Genomic DNA, 24,848 nt, shown 5'->3' on the forward strand with positions numbered 1-24,848 from the left:
TTGAGTGAATTCCTTCAAAAAGGCGATAAATAAATCCTAATAAATAAATAAATTAGATGCAATGTTATAGAATTCTGTCATTTACGTACCTAACTGCCAACATTTAGGCACAAGCCATCCGTATAATCCCAAACTCACAGATTATATATCTCATACAGTCCAGGCTGACAATCTCAATATCTTTTTTTATTTTATATATATATATATATATATATATATATATATATATATATATATATATATATATTTTTTTTTTTTTAATGTATATTTACGGGGATCATCAGAATAAATAACAGCAAATCCCATCTGGGAACAACGTCCCATATATTGTGGCGCTGTATAAATCTTCATAGATCAACCCGATTTTATCTTTTTAAAAAAAAAAAAGTTTTTTTATATATATCAATCCTTAAAATAACATATCTTCATAACCTTTAAGGTACAATTTGAGATGCGATTTAATCCCGCATAGTATTACATGATACTTAGCTTTGGCAGCGATTTTCAACAGAGTCAAACCCCTGCCAACATGGCCAGGTTTCGTTGTCCTTCTTCAGGGAGGAGGTTTGCATCTCATTCTCTGATTTACTCATGAAAAAAAATGGCCGCCCATTTTCATGAGTAAAGGCTGGAGGAGGAAGGGGGCAGGGGAGAGAAGGGAGTCGCTTGATTGTGGGTGGCTGGAGGAGGAAGGGGGCAGGGGAGAGAAGGGAGTCGCTTGATTGTGGGTGGCTGGAGGAGGAAGGGGGGCAGGGGAGAGAAGGGAGTCGCTGGATTTGGGTGGCTGGAGGAGGAAGGGGGCAGGGGAGAGAAGGGAGTTGCTGGATATGGGTGGCTGGAGGAGGAAGGAGGCAAGGGAGAGAAGGGAGTCGCTTGATTGTGGGTGGCTGGAGGAGGAGGGGGGCAGGGGAGAGAAGGGAGTCGCTTGATTGTGGGTGGCTGGAGGAGGAAGGGGGGCAGGGGAGAGAAGGGAGTTGCTTGATTGTGGGTGGCTGGAGGAGGAAGGGGACAGGGGAGAGAAGGGAGTTGCTGGATATGGGTGGCTGAAGGAGGAAGGGGGGCAGGGGAGAGAAGGGAGTCGCTGGATATGGGTGGCTGGAGGAGGAAGGGGGCAGGGGAGAGAAGGGAGTCGCTTGATTGTGGGTGGCTGGAGGAGGAAGGGGGCAGGGGAGAGAAGGGAGTCGCTTGATTGTGGGTGGCTGGAAGAGGAAGGGGCAGGGGAGAGAAGGGAGTTGCTCGATTGTGGGTGGCTGGAGGAGGAAGGGGCAGGGGAAAGAAGGGAGTTGCTGGATATGGGTGGCTGGAGGAGGAAGGGGGCAGGGGAGAGAAGGGAGTCGCTGGATTTGGGTGGCTGGAGGAGGAAGGGGACAGGGGAGAGAAGGGAGTCGCTGGATATGGGTGGCTGGAGGAGGAAGGGGCAGGGGAGAGAAGGGAGTCACTTGATTGTGGGTGGCTGGAGGAGGAAGGGGGCAGGGGAGAGAAGGGAGTCGCTGGATTTGGGTGGCTGGAGAAGGAAGGGGGCAGGGGAGAGAAGGGAGTTGCTGGATATGGGTACTCACTCTACTGCTCCCCAGTATCTCTCCACACTCATCCTTCCCTACACCCCTTCCCGTGCACTCCGCTCCATGGATAAATCCTTCTTATCTGTTCCCTACTCCACTACTGCCAACTTCAGACTTTGCGCCTTCTGTCTCGCTGCACCCTACGCCTGGAATAAACTTCCTGAGCCCTACGTCTTGCCCCATCCTTGGCCACCTTTAAATCTAGACTGAAAGCCCACCTCTTTAACATTGCTTTTGACTCGTAACCACTTGTAACCACTCGCCTCCACCTACTCTCCTCTCCTCCTTTCTGTACACATTAATTGATTTGATTTGCTTACTTTATTTTTTGTCTATTAGATTGTAAGCTCTTTGAGCAGGGACTGTCTTTCTTCTATGTTTGTGCAGCGCTGCGTATGCCTTGTAGCGCTATAGAAATGCTAAATAGTAGTAGTAGTAGTAGTAGGGAGAGAAGGGAGTCACTTGATTGTGGGTGGCTGGAGGAGGAAGGGGGGCAGGGGAGAGAAGGGAGTCCCTGGACATGGGTGGATGGAGGGCAGGGCAGGGGAGAGGAGGGTTGCTGGGTATGGGTGCATGCAGGACAGGGGAGAGGAGGGTCACTGGACATGGGTGGATGGAACGCAGGGGAGAGGAGGGTTGCTGGGTATGGGTGCATGGATGGCAGGGGGAGAGAAGGGTCACTGGACATGGGTGGATAGAGGGAAGAGAAGAAATGCTGGACATGGATGGAGGGGAGTGAAGAGTGAGGAAGGAGATGAGGGAAAAGGAAGAGAGGAGAAAAAGTGCACATGGATGAAGAAAGTAGGCAGAAGCTGAGGACCAGAAATGAAGAAGAAAGGAGGAAAGGAAAGAAATAAATGCAAAGGAAGCCCTGGAAACGGAATTAAGAGGACAGATAGCAGCAGAATCGGATACTGGGCCAGCATAATCAGAAAAACAGTCACCAGACAACAAAGGTAGAAAAAAATCATTTTATTTTCATTATAGTGTTTAGAATATGTTCACTTTGAGAATCAGGTTCTCAACATTAAAAGTTTATATTTATGTACTTATTTATGGCATTTTATCGCACATTAAACATGAATTAGATTGGAACCTGGGGTCATTTAATTTTTTTTCCTGGAGTAATTCACTACCCCCCCCCCCAGTCTCTCTCCCTGGCTATAGCCAGCTCTGCAATTTGGGGGGGGGGGCACAGAGGGGGATGGGGGGCGCAGAGGGGGACCGGGGAGAGAGCCTGTTGTTAAACATTTACCAGCACACCACTGCATACAAGAATACAACAGGTTCCATAAGATCTTAAAATCATTCTTTTTCAAACAGTTCCTTACGAAGAATAACAATCTTTAAGCTTGACTACTTTTGTGGTCATAAATTAATCTTGAACTCCACTCCTGGCCCATATATGATCCTCTTGGCTACTTACCCAAAGTCAACTTTATATAAATTGTATTTTTTTTATTTTTAAATCTGCATAATCTATTCCTGTTTAAATTCTATTGTGCTCTTCTCTCATCCATGACTCATATATTTTATGTAACTGAATTGTTGAAACTACTCATGATATCTATTATTTTAATTGTATATTGTAAGCCACATTGGACTCAAGCTTGTTTGGGTTAGTGTGGGATATAAGTGTCTTAAATAAATAAACAAATGACAGTAGCTTGCCTAATTGCTATTCTATAATTATTAGAACAATTAGGAAGGTGGTGGAATACTGATCAATTTCACAAACTAGACAATGTTTCTCACCAAATGCAAATAGCAGTGCATCAATGCACAACTGAATGCAATAACAAAGAGGAAAAAGCCTCAGTTGATCCCTGCTAGTTAATATTCAATAAAAGTCTTAGTGGGTAACTGTTCGGAGGCATTCCCAATAAAGGGGCATAGGTGGGCATAGCTGTGGCTGACATTTATGTGCATAACTTACAGAATACTATAAGTTACATTGGAAATGCCACATTTAGGTGAACCATTTATGTCAGCTATATAGATCTACTTTGAGGCGTGCCAATCCAGTTTATGCTATGTAAATGTTCAGAATAGGCTCACTACCTGTGTGAATATGGGACCTGATTCTATATTTGGTGCTGAAAATTTTTGAGCAGATGAAAAACAGTTTATAGAATACACGTAACACCATCCACATGACTAAAATTTAGGTGCAGTCATTTACACCAATGAAAAGCTGGTGCAAATGCTCACACTTAACTTTAGGCGCTGAACGGGTTATTCTATAACACTGCGCATATGGGAGGACTGACAGTGATGTGGGCCAACGGGCAGTATGGGTCATTGGGCCCCCCCCCTTGCTGCTGCCTGCTGCCCCCCCCACCTTCATGCTGCCATTGCTCCCTCCACCACCACCACATTGCTGATGCCCCCTCCCACACACTACAACCCCCTACCACTGCAGCTGCTACCCCCTCCCATATACTACAGTCCCCTGAGCCTCAGTGGGCCTTTCCCAGTCCTGAAGGGCCCTGGTAGTCTAGTGGCTTCTTTGGGGGAAGGAAAGAACTCCACTCTTTCCTACCCACTACTGCTATTCTGCTTGGTGCCACCGTGTTTTCAAGATGGGAGTCGAGACTTCCCGTGGTAGTCTCACGACTCTCGACAGTCTTGGCAGTCATTTTTAAAACGCGGCGGTGCTGGGAAGAATAGTGGCAGCAGGCAGGAAAGAGTGTTGTTCTTTCCTGCCCCTGCAGAGGCCACTAGACCACAAGGGTCCTTCAAAGTGCTACCAGGAAGGGTCCACTGAGGCTTGTGGGCTGTAGTGTGTGGCAGTGGTGGCGAGGAGGCTGGAGAGCATCTGGGCCCTCAGGCACTGCCCGGTTGCTGAAATGGTCAGTCCGCCCCTGCTGCGCATACATTTTAGGAACGCCCATGAGCCGCCTATGCTCCTTCTATGGCCACACCTACTTTTGAGATCCGCATGGTAGAATTTATGTGGACTACTTTATAGAATATGCTTTGTAAGTAGTACGAATAAATTCTAATTAATCCCAATCTGTGCCAGTAGTTGCTTGTTAACATCTAATTATCGATGCTGATCAGCTTGTTAACCAATTGAGTTGGATGCACAAATCAGAATACACCCAGATTTGTGCATGCAACTCTAGTCACACTATATAGAATTTGCAGGATGGTAACTAAATGTTGGTGCCTTGCTATAGAATTGCCTCCATAATATAGGACACAATGGGCCAAGATGTGAAATGCCCAAGGAGTAGGGGAAGGTAAGAGAGGGATGTGGTGTTGGAAGTATCATTCCATATCCAGTGTGGCTCTTGGGCACCTTGGTCCATGATTTTTCTAAAACTGTTTGAATTCTGGCTTTGTTTTCTGATCAGATTTTTCCATATATTTTTAAATTCTAAATTCTCATTCTGTTTTAAAGTTTATGTGCATTTAATTAGAAGTTGCTGCTGTATACAAATGTCATTTAATTCACTGAATTATAACAGAATAGTAGGCACTATCCTATGCTGTTTCAGCCTAATTCACGGTTCACCAAGATCTGACACAAATGTTATCATCAGCATTAGTATAAACAGAGCACTTTAAATTAGTCCATCAGCCTGTTCTTAGCCTGCATAATTTAAGCCCGGTGAATTGGAGAGTTGTGCATTATTTATAAATAATATATATGTGGATTATCTATCCTAATGTGGCCAGTTTATTATTAATTAGTGTAAGAGAATAATGGTTGAATCACCTCACACTACTGATAATTAAAAAAAAAGAAAAACTGCTAATGAGAGTGGATGATTATATTATTTATCTAACCTTAATGATTTCCTTTTAAGGCAAACCAGTAATGACGAGCTTAGAGCTGTGAACCACTATTTGCAGAACCAATCTAATATAATAAAACGCACCGTGAACGTTCTGAAGACAACGTTCTGTGAAGCCGGAAGTTTGAAGCCGGAAGCTTCAAGCCCTGAAGCCTTGAAGCCTTGAAGCCATCTGACGTCACTCCCAGTGAAGCCTTCAAGCCAGCCAGCCGTCTCTGCCCCGCCCTCGCCTCAAACCAAACAAATCGGGAAGCGAAGCGTCAGGGAAGGAGGCGGCGCTCCCGACGTCTAGCCTTCCCTTCGCGGAACACAGCGAAGGGAAAGCTAGACGTCGGGAGCGCCGCCTCCTTCCCTGACGCTTCGCTGCACGAACCGCCACGGAGGTAAAGTTAAAACGAAGAAGAAAAAAAAAAAAAAGGGATGCATGGATGCGAACGGGGGGGCATGGATGCGAAGGGGGGGGGGGGGGGAGAAGAGGGCGGGCCAGGCTGGGACATGGGAGAGAGAGTAGCATGGATGCGAGGGGGGGGTCATGGAAGGGCAAGAGGGGACTTGCTGGAAAAGGATGAATGGAGGCGGCAGGGGACAGAGGAGCATGGATGGGTATGGATTAGGAGGGCAGGGCACAGGGAGAGAGGGGAATTACTAGAAATGGATGAATGGAGGGGGCAGGGGAAAGAGGAGCATGGATGGGCATGGATTGGGAGGGCAGGACTCAGGGAGAGAGGGAAATTGCTGGATAGGGAAAAATGGAGGGGCCAGGTGACAGATGAGCATGGATGGGCATGGATTGGAAGGGGCACGACACAGGGAGAGGGGAATTGCTGGATAGGGATGAATGGATGGGACAGATGGGCATGGATGGATATGGATTGCACAGCAGGCCTCAGGCATAGAGGGGAAATGCTGGATAGGGAAAAATGGAGGGGCCAGGTGACAGAGGAGCATGGATGGGCATGGATTGGAAGGGCAGGACTCAGGGAGAGGGGAATTGCTGGATAGGGATGAATGGAGGGGACAGATGGGCATGGATGGATATGGATTGCACAGCAGGCCTCAGGCAGAGAGGGGAAATGCTGGATAGGGAAAAATGGAGGGGCCAGGTGACAGATGAGCATGGATGGGCATGGATTGGAAGGGCAGGACTCAGGGAGAGGGGAATTGCTGGATAGGGATGAATGGAGGGGACAGATGGGCATGGATGGATATGGATTGCAGAGCAGGCCTCAGGCAGAGAGGGGAAATGCTGGATAGGGAAAAATGGAGGGGCCAGGTAACAGAGGAGCATGGATGGGCATGGATTGGAAGGGCAGGACTCAGGGAGAGGGGAATTGCTGGATAGGGATGAATGGAGGGGACAGATGGGCATGGATGGATATGGATTGCAGAGCAGGCCTCAGGCAGAGAGGGGAAATGCTGGATAGGGAAAAATGGAGGGGCCAGGTAACAGAGGAGCATGGATGGGCATGGATTGGAAGGGCAGGACTCAGGGAGAGGGGAATTGCTGCATAGGGATGAATGGAGGGCACAGATGGGCATGGATGGATATGGATTGCAGGGCAGGCCTCAGGCAGAGAGGGGAAATGCTGGATAGGGATGAATGGAGGGGGCAGGTGACAGACAAACATGGATGGCCATGGATTGGGAGGGCACGACTCAGGGACAGAGGGGAATTGCTGGAAAAGGATGAATGGAGGGGGCAGGGGACAGATGGCCATGGATTGGGAGGGCACGGCTCACACTCTCTCTCTCATATACAATGTCTTTCTGACTCTCACTCTCACACACTCTGTCTCACACAGTATCACATTCACTCTCTATGTGCCACACAGTCACTCACACACTCGCTTGGTGTCATACACTCACTCTCACAGACAATCTGTGTCTCACACACACTCTCTCTCTTGCCCACACACACACACTCTCTCTCACACTGTGTCTCACATACAGACTTGCACACACTCTCATTCTCACACACACTCTCTCACAAACACACTCACACCCAGACTCACTCTCTCTCACACACTCACACTTGCACTCTGACTCTCAAACAGTCACTCTCACATACACTCTCCCAAACATACACACTCCAAGGAAAACCTTGCTAGCGCCCGTTTCATTTGTTTTGGAAACGGGCCTTTTTTACTAGTATTACTATAATTCATATCAGCAAAGGCGCCCTCAAAAATGTAAACACCCACGAGGTAGTCACTAAAGACCACTAATGGGTGAAACATTCATTGGGCCACTTACTCACTATAGGACGCGTTGTTACATTTCAGGGAAGAGCAGTCTTTTCTCCGTGATTAATGAGCGATTCAGTTGGAGCCCTTAGCATTTGTTTTTTGACCGGCACAAGACTCATAAGTCAAAGTTTCTTATGTCATTTTTGCTGGCTTAGTTGGTTATTTTCAGTACATTTGTATTATTAGCACAAATGGGCACACAATTGCACAAAGTACAAAACAGTACATTATTGCACATAAGAAGGCATTATAGTGAGTGAGTGGCCCAATGAATGAAATGCTATGTTTCACCTGTTAGTGGTCTTTAGTGACTACCACGTGGGTGTTTAAATTTCTGAGGGCACTCCTTCCTCTCTTTTAATTATATTTGGTACATTCCCCTAGTTGTGTATGTTCTCTTTGATTTGTTTATCAGTGAGCTAGGGGATTTTGTTTTGTTTTGTTTTAACTTTAGACGTAGCCATTTACACCAACTAAAACATGGTGCAAATACCCATTCATAAAATTAGGAATAGATACCCATATTCTATAAGTATGCGCCTAACTTAAAGGAACTCCCTGATCTGCTCATGACTCACCCATGACCTTCCCATTTCCACATCCCCTTTTTTGGACAGTGCATAAAATTTATGCACATATCCTGCACCAATATTTATGCACATAAATGCCAACTAAATCTAATTAGTGCCAATAATTGTTTATGTTTAATCCAGAACTTAATATACTGCCTTTACTTAAAGCAAGGTCAAAGTGGTTAACATAAAACAATATTTAAGAGTCATGAAAAATCAGAAAAGAACTCCATTAAAAACAGGAAAGAATCCATTCACACAGATCATACAGCAAGAAAATTATCACTCCAAGGGCAAATTGAAAGCAAGTTTAAAGAAATAGCTTTTTTCAGGAGCAACTTGAACTTACCCAGAGAAAACTCAGATCTGATGTATGGTAGGAGGTTGTTCCGAAGACTGGGTGTGAAAAAGAAGAATTGTTGGCACTAATTGGTTCTTTATTCAATTAAATTGCATGCACAAATTGGGTACATGCCTAAATTTGTGAACACAAGTTTTGGTGATTTTTATAGAATTAGGGGGTCTGTGCATGCAGAAAATGGGTCAATCTGCTATTATTTAGCCAAACTAATTAGTGGCTGTATGAGATCCCATATGCATTTTAATACCTCCAGCCAAGAGTCATAGTAAATAGGGATTAAAGTGGGGTTTTTATATATATATCAAGCATAAGTGATAATGAAAAACATATTGAGACTAGAGTACATAACTATGCATATAGGTTAGAATATTTTATAATCAATGTGCATACTTCGTGACTTTAATCATGCTCTGCCCAGACCACACCCCTCACAATGCCTACAATAAACGTTCATGCCAATACACATACTTTAATGCTTGATCTAAATTTATAAAAGTCATTTTATTTGCCACATATGCTCTAAAATTACCCCCATCAAGTGCAATATAGTATATTACATGCCTTATTATACCTAGGTATACTACCAAGAAAAGTGAAGAGGGCCATGAAGTAGGATGATGGAAGCAAATTTTTCTGAAGACCTGACACAGTCTGTGCTTTGGCATGTTGCCTGTGTCAGGGGTCTGCCATCAAATGGCAAGTTCTATCGTGTAATGCTTCCTACGATACACAGCTCACATGTTTTCAGGTATTATGCATAGAGGGGCATAATTGAACGAAAACGCCTATCTCCATGGGCGTTTATCTCCAAGAACGGGTCCGTGAAGGGGTGGACCGAACCGTATTTTGGGAAAAAATAGACGCCCATGTTTTATTCAACAATGTGTGAGCTGGGCGTTTTTGTTTTTCAGCGATAATGGAAAATGAAAGCGCCCAGCTCAAAAACGAATAAATCCAAGGCATTTGTTCGTGGGAGAGGCCAGGATTCGTAGTGCACTGGTCCCCCTCACATGCCAGGACATCAACCGGGCACCCTAGGGGGCACTTTTACAAAACCAAAAAAAAAGGTAAAAGAGCTCCCAGGTGCATAGCACCCTTCCCTTGTGTGTTGAGCCCCCCAAATCCCTCTCAAAACCCACTGCCCACAAGTCTACACCATTACTATAGCCCTAAGGGGTGAAGGGGGGCACCTACATGTGGGTACAGTGGGTTTGGGGGGGTTGGACGACTAATAAGCATTAAGCAGCACAATTGTAACAGGTAGGGGGGATGGGCCTGGGTCCACCTGCCTGAAGTCCACTGCACCCCCTAACAACTCCTCCAGTGACCTGCATACTGCTGCCAGGGAGCTGGGTATGACATTTGAGGGTGAAAATAAAAAGTTGTGAAACATCATTTTTTGTGTGGGAGGGGGTTAGTGACCACTGGGGGAGTCAGGGGAGGTCATCCCCGATTCCCTCCAGTGGTCATCTGGTCATTTAGGGCACTTTTTGGGGCCTTATTCGTGAAAAAACAGGGTCCAGGAAAAGTGTCCTAAATTCTAGCTAAAAACGCATACTTTTTTCTCATTATCGGTGAAATGCGCCCATCTTTGTTCGGCAGATAACCACGCCCCAGTTCCGCCTTCGCCACACCTCTGACATGCCCCCATCAACTTTGTCCGCATCCGCGACGGAGTGCAGTTGAAAACGTCCAAAAATCGGCTTTCGATTATACCGCTTTATTCGTTTTTGTGAGATAAACGTCCATCTCCCGATTTAGGTCGGAACTTGGGCGTTTTTCTCGTTCGATTATAAGCAGGATAGTATAATACCTAGTATAGTCTAGGAGACACAGAATGGTAGCGGTGATTACACTACACATAATACTTGATGGTAGACCCCTGATGCAGGCAACATACTAAAACATGGTCTGTGTCAGGTCTTAATAAATTAGCTTCCATCATCCTAGTTTGTGGCCCTCTTCACTTTCCTTGGTTGTTGTTGTTCCTTCCGACTTGATGTGTCGATTGCATTCTATTAAACCCAAGTGAGAACTACATGTTGGCAACTGCTACTCTGGAGGACAATCTGTTTCTAAGAAAAACTCTTCAGGGCTTGGGGTCAAAGAAAGTGTGTCCATTGCTAGTAAGTTTAATTAAACATTCACACAGACATAATAGGAAAAAGTCAGTGCCAATAGCCAAAGCATCTGGGTGCATAAAGAAAAATTCACTTATGCTGTGTAATTTTGCAAAGATTGTGTAAAATCTAAATTCCCTGGCTCAAGCAGTTCATTTCCATGATGAAAACAAATATTTTACAGTCAAGTTCCTGTCTAGTTTATTTCTGTATTTATAGGAACATAGCTTTGGGAGATGCTTTATTGTGTTTGAAAAACATTAAATCCATCAAAAGAGAGTTTTCCTTCAGCAAATTTATTTCTTTCATCGTTGTTTTTTTTGTTTGTTTGTTTCAGTAAATAATGTATCCTTGTTGTGGGAGGAATTGCTTCAGCCAGCATGATAATGATCACTATCCATTTAACTGTGAGCCATGAACCTGTAATCTGTTCATTCCTCCTTTATTTAACCCATTACTGTTTAACAAAACAAGTTGTCTTGTTAAAAATTAATCCATCAGCAGGCTCAAGCTTTAAAGTTAAATAGGGGGTGCTCCTAAATGGCAGTGTTGAAAAGTACACATGTATTCTATAAAGGTGCATGTGCAGATTGCTCATGTCCAGATACGGTGGGGTGTCCAGTGATCTTCACATGTTGTTGCAGATATGCCAGATTCACCCTACCCCCAATATCTTCAGACCAACACACCAAAGTACATCAAATTCCTAACAAAGGCAAAAACACTTCTGTTTATATATAAATACATTTGAATATGTCTATGCATGAGATTGTCATATCAGTGGCCGGGGAGATCTGAATTTTTGTTTCTTCTAAAGCCATCTTGTAATGTAATAATTGGTCCACCTTCATTTCAAAGATATACTTGAATCCAAATGTGTTGGGGGTTTATAGAACACTACCTCTCACCCTTAAGAATAGTCCCCCACGTAGCCAGAACCACTTTAAAACTACTAGTCCCGCCCAGAGAGGAAGTGAAATGGAGGGGTGGAGCCAAAAGGACAGGAACCGGGAAATATAAAAGTCAGGGCCAGAGTGGGGTTAAGGAGGCTCAGTAAAATGAAGAACTGAAGACCCAGCATTTAGCTACTGTGACCTGTAAGAGATAAGCCAACCTTTTGATTTGAAGACTTGGAAGCCTCGTTCTGAGGTCTGGCTGGAGTCAGACCTCTGAGACCTGGAAACCTAGAGAGAAAAGCTTACAGACTATGTTTGGGCAGTGGCGTACCTAGGGTAATTGACACCCGGGGCCGGTCATTTTTTAACACCCCCCCCCCCCCCCCCCCAATCCAGTACTAGGCATGCCGAGAATACAAAACACTCAGGACCTATAGAGCAATTCTACCATACCATAAGCAGTCATTTCTACGAGTCACACAAGGAAAAGGAAAGCATCTTAAACACAACAGTGAGCACTAGAACATCAATTCACCTATTGTAAAACAAAACCAGACAGAATAGTACAGATCGTAGATCCTGCACAGTCAATGCCAACTGAAAGCCATGTCTTTTTCACAAACACAGATACACCCTAATCCACTATAGAATAAGTAATCATAAACTTTCTATTTAGACAAAAATTAAACTGAACCCCCAATGCCAGACTCTGCATACAATGCAACACCACAGAAACAGAAACTGTCCCCTAGTACTGTGCAAAATATAAAGACAGCAGATGTAAATTTGAAAAAAACTAACAAGTACCAATCACCACTTTACAAATTAACAAATAGAAATAAAACAAATATAGAAAGTAAAATAATACCATTTTATTGGACTAATACACTTAGCTTTCAGAGGCCAAAACCTCCGTCCTCGGGTCAGTACAGTATAGTGCTGTTACAGTATCCTATCCTGACCTGAGGAAGGGGGTTTTGTTCTCCGAAAGTTAGTCAAAATGTATAAAAATTAGTCCAATAAAAAGATTACCTTATTTACATGTTCTATTATAAACATTTAACACATCTACAATTCTTTATCCTAAAGCAAAAAAAAAAAATAAAAAAATATATTTTATTTACAGTTTGTTGTCTCTGGTTTCTGCTTTCCTCATCTTCTTTTCACCGTCTTCCTTCCATCCAGCATCTGTCTTCACTCTCTCTCTCTCTCTGCCATCCAGTGTCTGCCCTCTCTGCCGTCCCTTCCATCCACTGCCTGCCCTTTCTCTCTGCCCCTTCAATCCACCATTTGCCCTCCCTCTCCCATCCATCCAGGGTCTGCCCTCCCTCTCGCTCCCCCTTCCATCTAGGATCTGTCCCCTCTCTCTCTCTCTCTCTGCCCCTTTTTTCAGCCCCCTTCTCCCCTCTGAACACCCCCACCCCAGTCCCCTTCTCCTGTCTGAGACCCCCACCACAGTCCCCTTCTCTCCTCTGAACACCCCCACCCCAGTCCCCTTCTCCCCTCCCTGTCTGAGATCCCCACCCCAGTCCCCTTCTCCCCTCCCCTTTTCCCCTCTGAACACCCCCACCCCAGTCCCCTTCTCCCCTCTGAGATCCCCATCCCAGTCCCCTTCTCCCCTCTGAACACCCCCACCCCAGTCCCCTTCTCCCCTCCCCTTCCCCCGTCTGAGACCCCCACCCCAGTCCCCTTCTCCCCTTTTCCCCTCTGAACACCCCCACCCCAGTCCCCTTCTCTCCTCTGAGATCTCCACCCCAGTCCCCTTCTCCCCTCTGAGATCCCCACCCCAGTCCCCTTCTCCCTCCCCTGTCTGAGACCCCACCCCAGTCCCCTTCTCCCCTCTGAACACCCCCACCCGAGTCCCTTTTGCCCCTCTCCTTCCCCACCTCAGTCCCGTTAAAACCGGCGAAGCAGTGTCACAGGCAGCGCCTCGTGCCCTGCTTGTAAAAAAAAAAAATCAAATCTCCTTCCTTCTCCTCGTCTTGACGTCGACTCGGGCCTTCCAATCATTGGAAGGCCCGAGTCGACGTCAAGACGTCAAGACGAGAAGGAGAAGGAAGGAGATTTGATTTTTTTTTTTACAAGCAGGGCGCGAGGCGCTGCCTGCGACGCTGCTTCACCAGTTTTTTTAATGTGCGGCGCCACGGGAACGACCACGGGAGGCGGTGGGAGTGGAGCACCTCCCACCCACTGGCACCCGGGGCGCACCGCCCCCACCGCCCCCCCCCCCCTTGGTACGCCACTGTGTTTGGGGTGTGGTAGTCACATGCCATGGACTGAAGTTTAGGCCCTGTCAGCAACAGGCTTCAGGATCAAGTGAATAAAGTGCTTGCCTTATTTTACAACCTTGTCCGGCTGTGTTATTTTCAAGGTCCACCCTCAACCCTCGCTCACAGTATCACACCAAGGTGCACACATCAATTCACGTTTCATCTGAAAATTATTTTTATAACAAACATTATTCAAAAGAAGAATATGGTACTTAGCTTTGAGACCTGATCATCAACATATCGCTAGCACACACTCAGGGCTGGGTAGATTGGGACTGGAAAAGGAACAGAGACAGGACATCACATATGGCTAGGGAACCCATGACCTAGCAGCACTCACAAGGACACATACCACCTCACTGCCCAAACACAAGTATGCACTTGCAGTCTCTGCATATATGAGTAAAGGTATGAGTAAAATCTAAATGTAAAAAAATGTGGCACAGTCCAACAGCATATGCAGCCCTATGCAAAGGGAGACAGCAAGGACCCAGGAAACACCGCAAAGGTGTCTGCTATCTGTCTGCTGCATTGTGCCCATGCATCCCTCCAGACAAACAAGTAATAAAGTGTTGGGAAGGCACTGCTGCTGATGGTATGTGGCCTCCAGGGATGGAGCCAACAACACATCCCACACTTGGAGTTCTCTGACTCCTTCCAGCCCCAAACTCAGTCTCACATGCTCTCTCAGGCCATGATGGTAGACACTGCTTACAAGGCAATAAGCTGCAAAAGAAGATAACTGAAGAGCATCTCTCAGGATGACAGGCTACAAATAATGGTAGTAACGCATTATTAAGTAATCACTATATATGGAGCAGTAAATTCAATCTATCTAATACATCATTTAAAATTTGCTGAAAATTCTGGAAAATTATTATCAATTGCTAAAGGTATGAGACAACCATATGACTTCCAAAATACCAAAATTTTAAACAAAATAAACCTCAAAGTTCTAAATGGCGTAAAGGTTTAATATAAATATTCCATTTTACATAGGAATACCATTATCATCATTAGTAACTTCTTCTTCTTTTCCACTTTGGATGAATATGGGAGTACAACGGGAGTCAACAGTATTGATAGAGCCATGACGTAGCATCAAGGATGAAGAAGAAATGCTAAAGTTAAGTGTTTCTGCTTAAGATTGATTAATATATGATTCAAACAAAGACTGTTCATTGCAATTTTATATTTTTTTTTTTGGGGGGGGGAGACTGTTTTACGATTAACTTTGGTTTAGGGGACATCCACACGCTTTTCTAATTTTTGAATTATATATAGCATACAGGGTTTTTTAGGAACAGTTGTTTTTCTCCTAGTTTTAGGAGTTTTTTCACTGTTTCTCCCCCCCCCCCCCCCCTTTGTGAAGAAACCAATGATGATAATGGTGTTCCTATGTAAAATGGCATATTTATATTAAATCTTTACACCATTTAGGACTTTGAGGTTTCTTTTGTTTAAAAGTTTGGTCGTATGGTTGTCTCCTATCCTTGTCAAAGCTCCAGTGAAAATCGTACCTTTCATTGGTTTTCAGCATTCTTCCACCTAGGCGGATTTTCGCTGTCTCCTATCCTTAGCAACTGATAATAATTTTCCAGCATTTTCAGTAAATTTTAAGTGGTGTATTAGTAACAAATTATTTACACAGATAGCAGGAAGCGTCTCCCTGGGGCCTGCCTTGGGCTTGTTCTAATAAGGTGTAAAAATATGTTGCTGATGATATCATGTGGCATCAAAGGGCAGAACTAACATGCTTTGTCTGTGGTAGTCAAGAGTGCTGAAGGCTGTCACTCCCAGGGCAGAATCAACTGCTGCTAGAACTATAAGGTGAAAAAGGAAAATGGCAGGGAATTATGACAGTGGTGAGAAATGCTAGTGGTGACAGGAGGGTCTGAAGAGAGGTAGCACTGTAAATGCAAGAGGAAGGATCAAAGGCATGGGGGAGTTGGAAAGGGAAAGCAAGAATAGTGGTAGGGGTGGGAAAACAGGAAAAGCAGTAAAGGCATAAGGAATGGGGAAGACAGAAGTGGCACAGAATGTTGGCTGAAAAAATATGTTTCCTTGACTGGATTGAGAAGTTGATTCTTCCTTATCTATGACAATGGTAAGAATTGCAAAGTCAAGTATTTATGTAAGAATGCTTGAGTTTGGTTTGAAATGTGGAAAATCATGGGGTCAATATTCAACACGATTTAACTTTCCAGAAATGGCTCTTGGCTGGTTAAAACACCTGTTCAGGGCTAACCAGTCACTTTCAGTGGCAATTAACTGGTTAGCACCACTGAAAATAACCAGTTAGTCCCAAACTGGCTATTTTGGGGGCATTCCAGGGGCGGAGTCAGCTGGTTAAGTGCTGATAGTCAGAACTTAATCAGCCAGGTTAACCACATAAATAGGACCACATAAATGTCAGTTCTATTTTTATGCATTTAACTGTTTATGTGTTAGCCAGCTCCACAAACCCGGAAATTCAATGTTCGTGCCCGATCATGGTCCAGCATTGAATTTCCAGGTTTAGCACTGGTGGAGGTCAGAATATCAACCTCAAAATTAAAATAATAAATCAAGCATACTTGGAATTGCAGTAGCAGTGGTGCAATAGAATCAGTCCTCCAAAAGGCTGGAATAACCTATATGGATACAACATGGCTAAAACCCAACCTCCAATGAATATGGGGAGGCTGGATTTTTTTTTTTATATACAATGGTCTCACTATCCTTGGTGGCTCTAGGGTTTATTACAAAATATGGTAATAAGAAATAGCAAAGGGCCTAAATGTTGGACTTGAAATAGCCTACTCATTGACATGATGGAAGTGATCTTTGTAGCAGATTTTGGACATGTTTGGCTCAAACATGGAAAGCAGTGGTAAGAAAGAAATTGAGAAATTAGATAGATGACATGGGAGAATAAGAAATTTGTGCTACATTGCATGAGGGCATTTATATAAGCATCTTTCAAGTGGGATGAATCTCAATTGGACAGACCAGGAAGGGTCACAAACACCTCCCTGATCAAAATTCCATCAATCAAAATCCCCCTGATCACAACCCCAAAGCAGACCCCTAAAACCCAATCCCCCTGATGAGCTCCTCACCCTAAAAGACTTGCCCACAACACTAGGGACTCACCAGCAGCTTATGTAGGCTAGTTGGTCCTGCCCTTGCTAATACTGTATACAGAAACATTAACTCTAGCAGGAGTACTGCAAGACCACCACTAGGGGGACAATTTTGAGATATGACACTAGCAAGTGCAGGAATGACTGGTGATTGCTCCTGCCCAAGGACCAACTAGACCACCAGATATGGGCAAGTAAGCCCCCAGGGTTGGGGAAGTCCTTTGGGGTGTGGGGGTCTTATCTGGGGGAAGGGAATTCTGATCAGAGATGGTTGTGATCAGGAGGGAATTTTGGTCAGGGGGATTTTGATAGGGGAATTTTGATTGAGGGTGTTCAGACTGGGATGAGGGTCATATGATTGGAAGGAGCTGATTTGGGGGAGGATATACAGTAGGTGCCGCTCATGAGTCAGAGGACAGAGCCACAGCTCTTTTAAGATTCATCTTGGGGGCATCAGACCATGACTTGGTGGCCTGATGCTCCCAGGCTGATAACCTTTACTATGGGAGACAGCAACCTATGGTACAGAGATACCACAGGTTGGTGACTCCTGTGGTAAATCAAGGTGGAGTAAAAGCTTGCTTTTTAATTATTCTTGATAAGTTCCCTCCTAAATCAAAATTAAAACAAACATAGGTCCCTTACTAAACGTCAGCTGCATTAATCAGCTAATGTGGTGTTATCAGTATGGGAGACAGCACAGCAGGCTATCAGCTAACATGGTGTTATTATTGCAGTGGAAAAAACTCCTTATATGGAAGAATGCTCCCTAAAAGTAGTACCATGAGACTACTTCTATGGGTCATTACACCATTTTGGATTTAGGTGCCAACCCAGGTAGTTCCACTGTCCAACCAATGAAGTTGGTAAATCCTGGAGGGTGGATTGGGGGTAGGGGGAGGGTAGAGCTTTGGGTTCATGACTCTTTTGGCAGGAGTGGTGGGGTTTGGGGAAGGGTAATGAGCAGGTTTTGTCAAAGCCTTGATTTGGCACTGGGGTGTTCGGGCAATGTTGTAGATGGTCAGGCTTCCCTTTTAGATTATTGGGGACATGATTGGGGGGGGGGGGGGGTTGGGGTATCAGAGCCATGTTGTAAAGTGGCTGGGCTTCTTTTTGAGGTGATCAGTAAGTGTAAAATCTACCGCACTTTAGTAAAAGAGCCCTATAGATAGGTTAATTCTTAAATCCATTTTCATGGAGCTTTACCCACGGAAATGGGCTTTTATAAAGTAAATGTATGAATATACAAGCTGTATGCACTAGCTTTTTCCTGCAGCGAACAGAAACATTCCCAGGGCAGGATTAGGTAGGGGTATGCACTTGACCTCAGCCTTTTGAAAAGTCAAACCTATGCACAGAGTTTTGCCCACCAAATAGTAGGAGTACTGGCATATGGATAGTTTTCCTGGTGACCCTTTCAAGTGAAAATACATGTGCACCTTTGCTTTGAAAATTAAGCAATTTGCAAACAGAAGCGTACACATGTATGCTTGTCCCAAATATCAAATTATCTCTAAAAACAACTGGGTCAGTATTCAGCTGCCATGATCAGTGGTTTTTTTTTTTTTTTTATAATGCTGGCTGCAACTGTCAGAAAATATCCATACAGTCAGCACCACTATCTGGGTAGTGGTGGCTCTGAATATATGGATAAGGCTCTTACTGCCGAATTCTTTATAGCGCACCTAGAGATCTGTACCGAAGTCCAGGCATATTCTATAACAACACGCATAACTTAGCTGGTTTAACAAGCTAATCAGCAATGATAACAGCACTTAACAAGCAAAAATGAGCACTAATTGGCAATAATTAAAATCTACATGCACAACTAGCTAAGCATATTCTACAATTAACTGCGCTAAACTGTAGTATGTGCAGTTCAAAAGGGTGTGGCTATGGGCAGGGAAATGGGCGATCTGTAGGCATTCTCAAATTTATGTGTAGACTTATAGTCTATGTCCCAGTTCGTGTAAATCTATGTTCAGGAATTTATGCCACGTTTTCGTTGGTGTAACGGGAGGCGTGCAGTTTTAGGTGCTGGGATATCAACTAAGCGTATTCTATATACCATGCCTACATTTAGGTGCCACTTATAGAAAATGTTTATGCAGAACTGTTTACTATGCAGATTTTTTAGACACCTTATATAGAATCTGGCCCTTAGTGCTAGAACTTTGGAACGTATTCGGTCTGCTATCCATTCAATTCCAGGTTTTAAAATACAGGATACTACATCAATTTAAATGAACATCATAGAATTAATATGAAAATATATAGGCACCCTTTTACAGAATTATGGCAAAAAATAGCCTTAGCATGCCTTTGTACGGATCTTTCCTGTATGCTAAGGCCAATTTTTGCAGTGGCCAGGAAATGTCTGATTTTCCATTTTCTGATTTATATTACCATTAGCATGTGGCTATAAACAAAAATTAGTGTGTGAGCACTTACCACCACATATTTTATGGGCAGTAAGGGCTCATGAGCTAATCCTGGACTAATCAGTGTCTAGCAATGCTGATGCACTAAAGGGCCCTTTTACTAAGGTGTGGTAAGCCTAATGTGGGCCTACTGCACAGTAAAGGGGCTCTACTGTGGGGTGCACTGAGTTGTCCTGCAGTATTTTGGCTTTTTGGCATGGGTGGTATGTCCGGGGACGGAGAGTAGGCATGCCTGCACTAATTGGGTAGCACAGGCACATTATCGCACACTACCTTCTAAATAGGTGTCTAAAAAATTGGCGCTGAAATCAGTGCCAACTAAGTATATTCTATAATTTGTGTCTAGATTTAGATGCCAATTATAGAATACGCTTGGTTGATATTTCAGCGCCTAAATCCATGCGCATCCATTTACACCAAAAAATGTGGAGTAAATCCCAGCGTGTAGATTTAGACGCACTGGACTATATTCTATAACTAGGCACATAAATTTCAGAAAGCCTATGAAATGCTCATTTCCCTGCCCATAACCAAGCCCTTTTTTGCCTGATCGCAGGTCCCATTTTATGTCATGAGACCTAGTTAGTAATAACTGGGATTAACAGTAAAGTAAGTATCTTAAGAGCAGCCTAACTTGATAACTTCCCCCCCCCCCCCCCCCCCCGTAGTAAAACCCACCCTCCACCATAAACGTCAAAAACAAAACTAAGAGTCCACAACAGTGGCAGAGGCAGACCTAGTATTTTTTTTTGGGGGGGGGGTAGATCCATAGTTAACTTGATGGGCCCTCCCCCCACCCATAGATATATAAAATATAGGGTTTTTTAAAGCCTTTCCTGCAGCATCCACCCTACATATCCAAGACCTCTCCCACTCTTTCCAATTCGCCGCCTGCAGACTGCCAAATCCCCCCCTCTTTCTAAACCCCCACATCCCACCCCAGGGTACCTTAGAGGCAGCCACAGCAATTCATTTTTGCTGCCTGTGTCAGCCTCACACTTTCTTTCTGCCACATCCCACCCTCGCTGACATCACTTCTTGTTTTCTCACTGATGGAAGCAGCAGAGGGAGGCCTCACTGCGGCTGCCAGGGATGCTTCTAAGGTACACCAAGGAGGGAGTTCAGAGATAGGGGCAGATATCATGCTGCCAACAAAGGAGAGCCACAGGTTTTGACATAAGACTAAATCTGATTGAAAATCCATGTGGAAAAGATTGACATTTATGAGCCAATATTCAGCCACTGTGGTCAATTTTTTTTTTTTTTAATGCTGGCCACAATGGTCAAAAAATCTGGCTGTTCAATGTTGGTATTAGGACAATGAGTAGCATTGAATATTAAGATAGAGAACCATCCAATACCAGTATCTGGACACCAGCAATATTAAGCACATTATCCTAATAACTAATCAAAGTTCTATCCTAATTTTATCCAGTTAGCAGCATTTATATCACTGCCATTCAGATAACTGGCTCTGTCTTCGCTCGGGGTATTCTGTAATGATTTTTAGCAATACTGTCTGGATAGTACAACCAAAAGTCGACAGATGACCCGGGTCAATGGCAATTATGCGGGTAATAGATGTTCCTACCCATGTACAGCATCAGTCCAAAAATCCAGACTGCTCAGGGATTGAGTTGGTCCAGATTTTCAGATTATCCGGATTTTCAGACAGTACTTTTAAAATCTCTTTCTGTCTCTCTTACCCATTCAGGTTTTTTTTTCTCTCTCTTTCCCTCTCTCTCTCTGTCTTTTTCTTTCTGGCCTCAACAAAACAGCTGCCTTCCCCCACAATCATCGCCTTGTGGCTGCTTTTTCTCTCAGGGCATGCTCAGTTTCAAAACCAAATAAAGGAGACCTTATAGTTATAGTGTGGAGATCAATTCAAAGTTCAAAGTTTAACGTATATCTCAAACACTACATATTTTCTCACTTTTGATAATAATGTCAACTTTGAACAGTTTCAAAACCAAGCATGTGCAATGAGATGAAAAGCCGCCGCTCAGCTGGGCAGAATAGCAGTGCTGGAGTTGCTCCTCCAGGTCCTCCCCAGCCCCCAAAGGGGACCTGCTTGCGGTGCCGGAATTTTCTCTCTCCTGCTCCTGTCGGGACACGATCACTTGGGTCCTAGCAGGAGAGAGAGAGACACACACACACCCTGGCACCAGGCCCCCCTTGGAGGCCTGGGCCCGGGGAATCCCCCCGCCCCTCTCAGCGGCCCTGGCTCCCTCCTCTAGAGTCTATTTGTTCAACCTCCACTCAAGATTCCAAACATTCCCAGCCTTACTAGCACAGATTCAGAGTAGTCTTCTGCATCTCAATTTCAATGTTCTCTCTACAGTATTTTCCCTCCCTTCTACTTACCCTCTTGCTGCTGTCCTCAATTGGCTCCGTAAACGCAGCTGGAAAGATGCAGGTGTGGGACCATTTTCCGGTGCACATCACTTCTATGTTTGTTGGCCCCACCCCCTATGATGTAAACTTCCTGTGTCAGAGGGAGTGGAACTGGGAGATCTAGGAGTGATGTGCACAGGAAAATGGTCCTGTGCCTTGCCTGGGTCTTTACAGCTGTGTTTACCGGAAAAGGTTTGGATTTCAAAGAGCCCAGATTCTCAGGTGGTCTGTATTTCTGGCATTTGGATTTTTACAAATGTGCTCTTACTGTATTACAATATAAGTGGGCATAAAACATAACAAGTTGACAACAGCAACAAATATGTTGAGAACTACAAAGCTGAAAATTTGAATACATTTGTACCATCCTAAAGAAAGCCACAACATCTGAAACCACAAAGCTATCTGTTCCTTTATACCAGGATACTACAAAGGTGCTAAATTCCAGGGATCATATGAGCTTTCCATACATTCAAGGTGAGCTTTGTCTGAAACAGCTACTGCAATACGTTCAAAGCAAGCATCTTCACTTTGAAAAGGTGTTTCAGACATGTCTAAAATTCATTTTTAATTGTAGTAGAGTCCTTTGATGCCAGACAGGCATGTCATCTCTGTCACCCTTTGACTAATATGGTATGCCCAGCTGGCATTATTCTAAAGATTAATGCGTAAATGGGATTATTTTTCAGAGTTCATGTTTGAAACAAACTGAAGGCCAAATGTACTTTGCATCTTTTCCATTGATACAATGGGAAAAACCTTTTGGGGCATATGATTTCATCTGAGAGACAAAATCTTTTATTCTTATGAGGCATATTTCCTAAGTGCATTGTCTCATTTTATTTGATTTTAAAGAAAAGAAGATAGTGCGTGTTTGACCCTATGCCCTTTAAACAATATAGAATTTTTGTGACAATGAGATTTTTGGAGTAGAAATTGCTTTTTTTTTTTTTGCTGTTGTAAAATAACATTTTTTTTTTTAAAATTATCTTTATTGGCATCAGTGCAATACATGCTTACATTCTACACTTATGTATACAAGGCACCATTATAAAATAACATTTTAAACAACATTTTCTGCCAATTGTTTGTTAGGGTTTTCTTTTAAGCCATGTTGCCATCTTGCCATCTTGCTACATGAGATGAAAAATCAGAAAGATTATTTCAGCAACCAGCATCAGTAGTTCCCTCTAAGGACCCGGTTGACATGAGCAAAAATGTTTCTTGTAGGCACATGAAGACACCTTAGAGGAAACTATGCCAACATCCTGAGACAATATGGAAATCTGTCTGATTAAGGTGAGCTCTTAAGTTATGTTAAGTTACAAAGCTGAGAATATCTACTATAATAAAACTCACCCTCAACGTTCTGAAGACAACGTTCTGAAGTCACTCAGTCACTAACTGAAGGGTTCGTGGATTCATGGTGGTGAAGCCACAACACTGACCATGTCTCTCAGCCCCGCCCTCGCATGACGGACCAATCAGAAAAAACACACTCAATGTTCTGAAACACCATCACAAAACTGTTCCCAGGCAACGCTAGGCAACGTAAGACCGACCTATCAGAGGAAACTACGTGGCAATAAGGGAGGAGCATTCACCAGCAGAATGACTCATTATCTGTGCAGCACGGGGAGCACAGAACCACCGCTTGAACGAGAGAAGAATATTCCTGCTGTGGGTATGTGCAAAAATAGACCGGAAGGGGGGGGGGGGGGAAGACATTTTTAAATGCCTAATGCCGGTACTGAAGAGTGCCGGAGGGCCTATAGCACAGACTATATTTGGGTTCGCTAGACGTGGAGTCGGTGGAGCCGGAGAACAGTGTGCCCCTCACCATCTGGGACATGGGCGAACAGGACAAGCTGTGGCCCAGCTGGAAGGATTACCTGCGACCCAGCCAGCAGCAAATTTCCCTATTCCTTCCCTGCCTAGGAATCGCTGGAGACTGGCTGCAAAACTAACGAAACAACCGCACACCGACACACCACCTCCATCATTCGAAAGGCATCCACTCTTTCTACAACAGAAATGCAAACTAATAATACAAAACAAACAAAGAATACCCGGTTTCTCACGCGGCTGCAGGTAACTCCCTACCCCTTTCCTCTTCCCCTTTTGCTGAAGCGGCCAAGGACGTGCCCAACCATCCCCAGCCTCAGGCAAGCCATCTCCCACCTCGGGGATTCCCCAAGCACCCGGAAAAAGACGGCGCTGCTTCCCGCAGCACATAAATGTTCCAGCATTCCCCTGCAGCAGGCCTGAAATGGACCGAACATACCGGATCACCCCCCGACGGCCCGAGACCGTGCTCCTCTCCCTTCCGCCAACGTAAAACAACCATCTGCATCCTCAGGCAAGCCGTCTCCCACTTCCAGGATGCCCAAAACCCCAGCCCAACGGAAAAAGACGGCACTGCTTCCCACAGCACATTTCACTTCCAGCGTTCCCCTACAACAGCCCTGAAATGGCCAAAAAATACCGACAGAACAAGAACGTGCTCTTCTACCTTCCGCCCATCTAAAACAACACTGCTGCCTCAGCACAACACAAAAAAAACCCCGGAAAAAACAATCCATCACTCAGCAAAGGCTGACCCCCCTACAACCACATTTACATTTCACCAACAGAAAGACCCCCCTCCACAAACCTCCTTGACAGACAAAACCACACACACACAATACAACAGAAACACACCCTCAAAGCCACACACCAATCCATCCCACTTTGCCAGCACAGCACAGCACATCCCCCAACCCCCCACCCAAAAAAAACAAATTAAAAAAAAAAAAAAAAACAACCTGCACACACACCCCACCCTCACACACTCACACACACACACGAAAACTCTGTGACACATACACACACACACAAAAACAAGCCACATGCTAGCACCCGTTTCATTGGTTTCAGAAACGGGCCTTTTTTACTAGTTAAGATATAATAGATAGTTTTTAATTTTTGAGCATGTATAACTTAAAAGTCACACAAGAATTGATATTCAAAACTCTGCTGAGCAGGTGAGATAGCCAAGCAAAGTTACCAGGTTTTCGTT

This window comes from Microcaecilia unicolor, chromosome 2 (genome assembly GCF_901765095.1).
Source record: "Microcaecilia unicolor chromosome 2, aMicUni1.1, whole genome shotgun sequence".
NCBI classification, from domain to species: domain Eukaryota; kingdom Metazoa; phylum Chordata; class Amphibia; order Gymnophiona; family Siphonopidae; genus Microcaecilia; species Microcaecilia unicolor.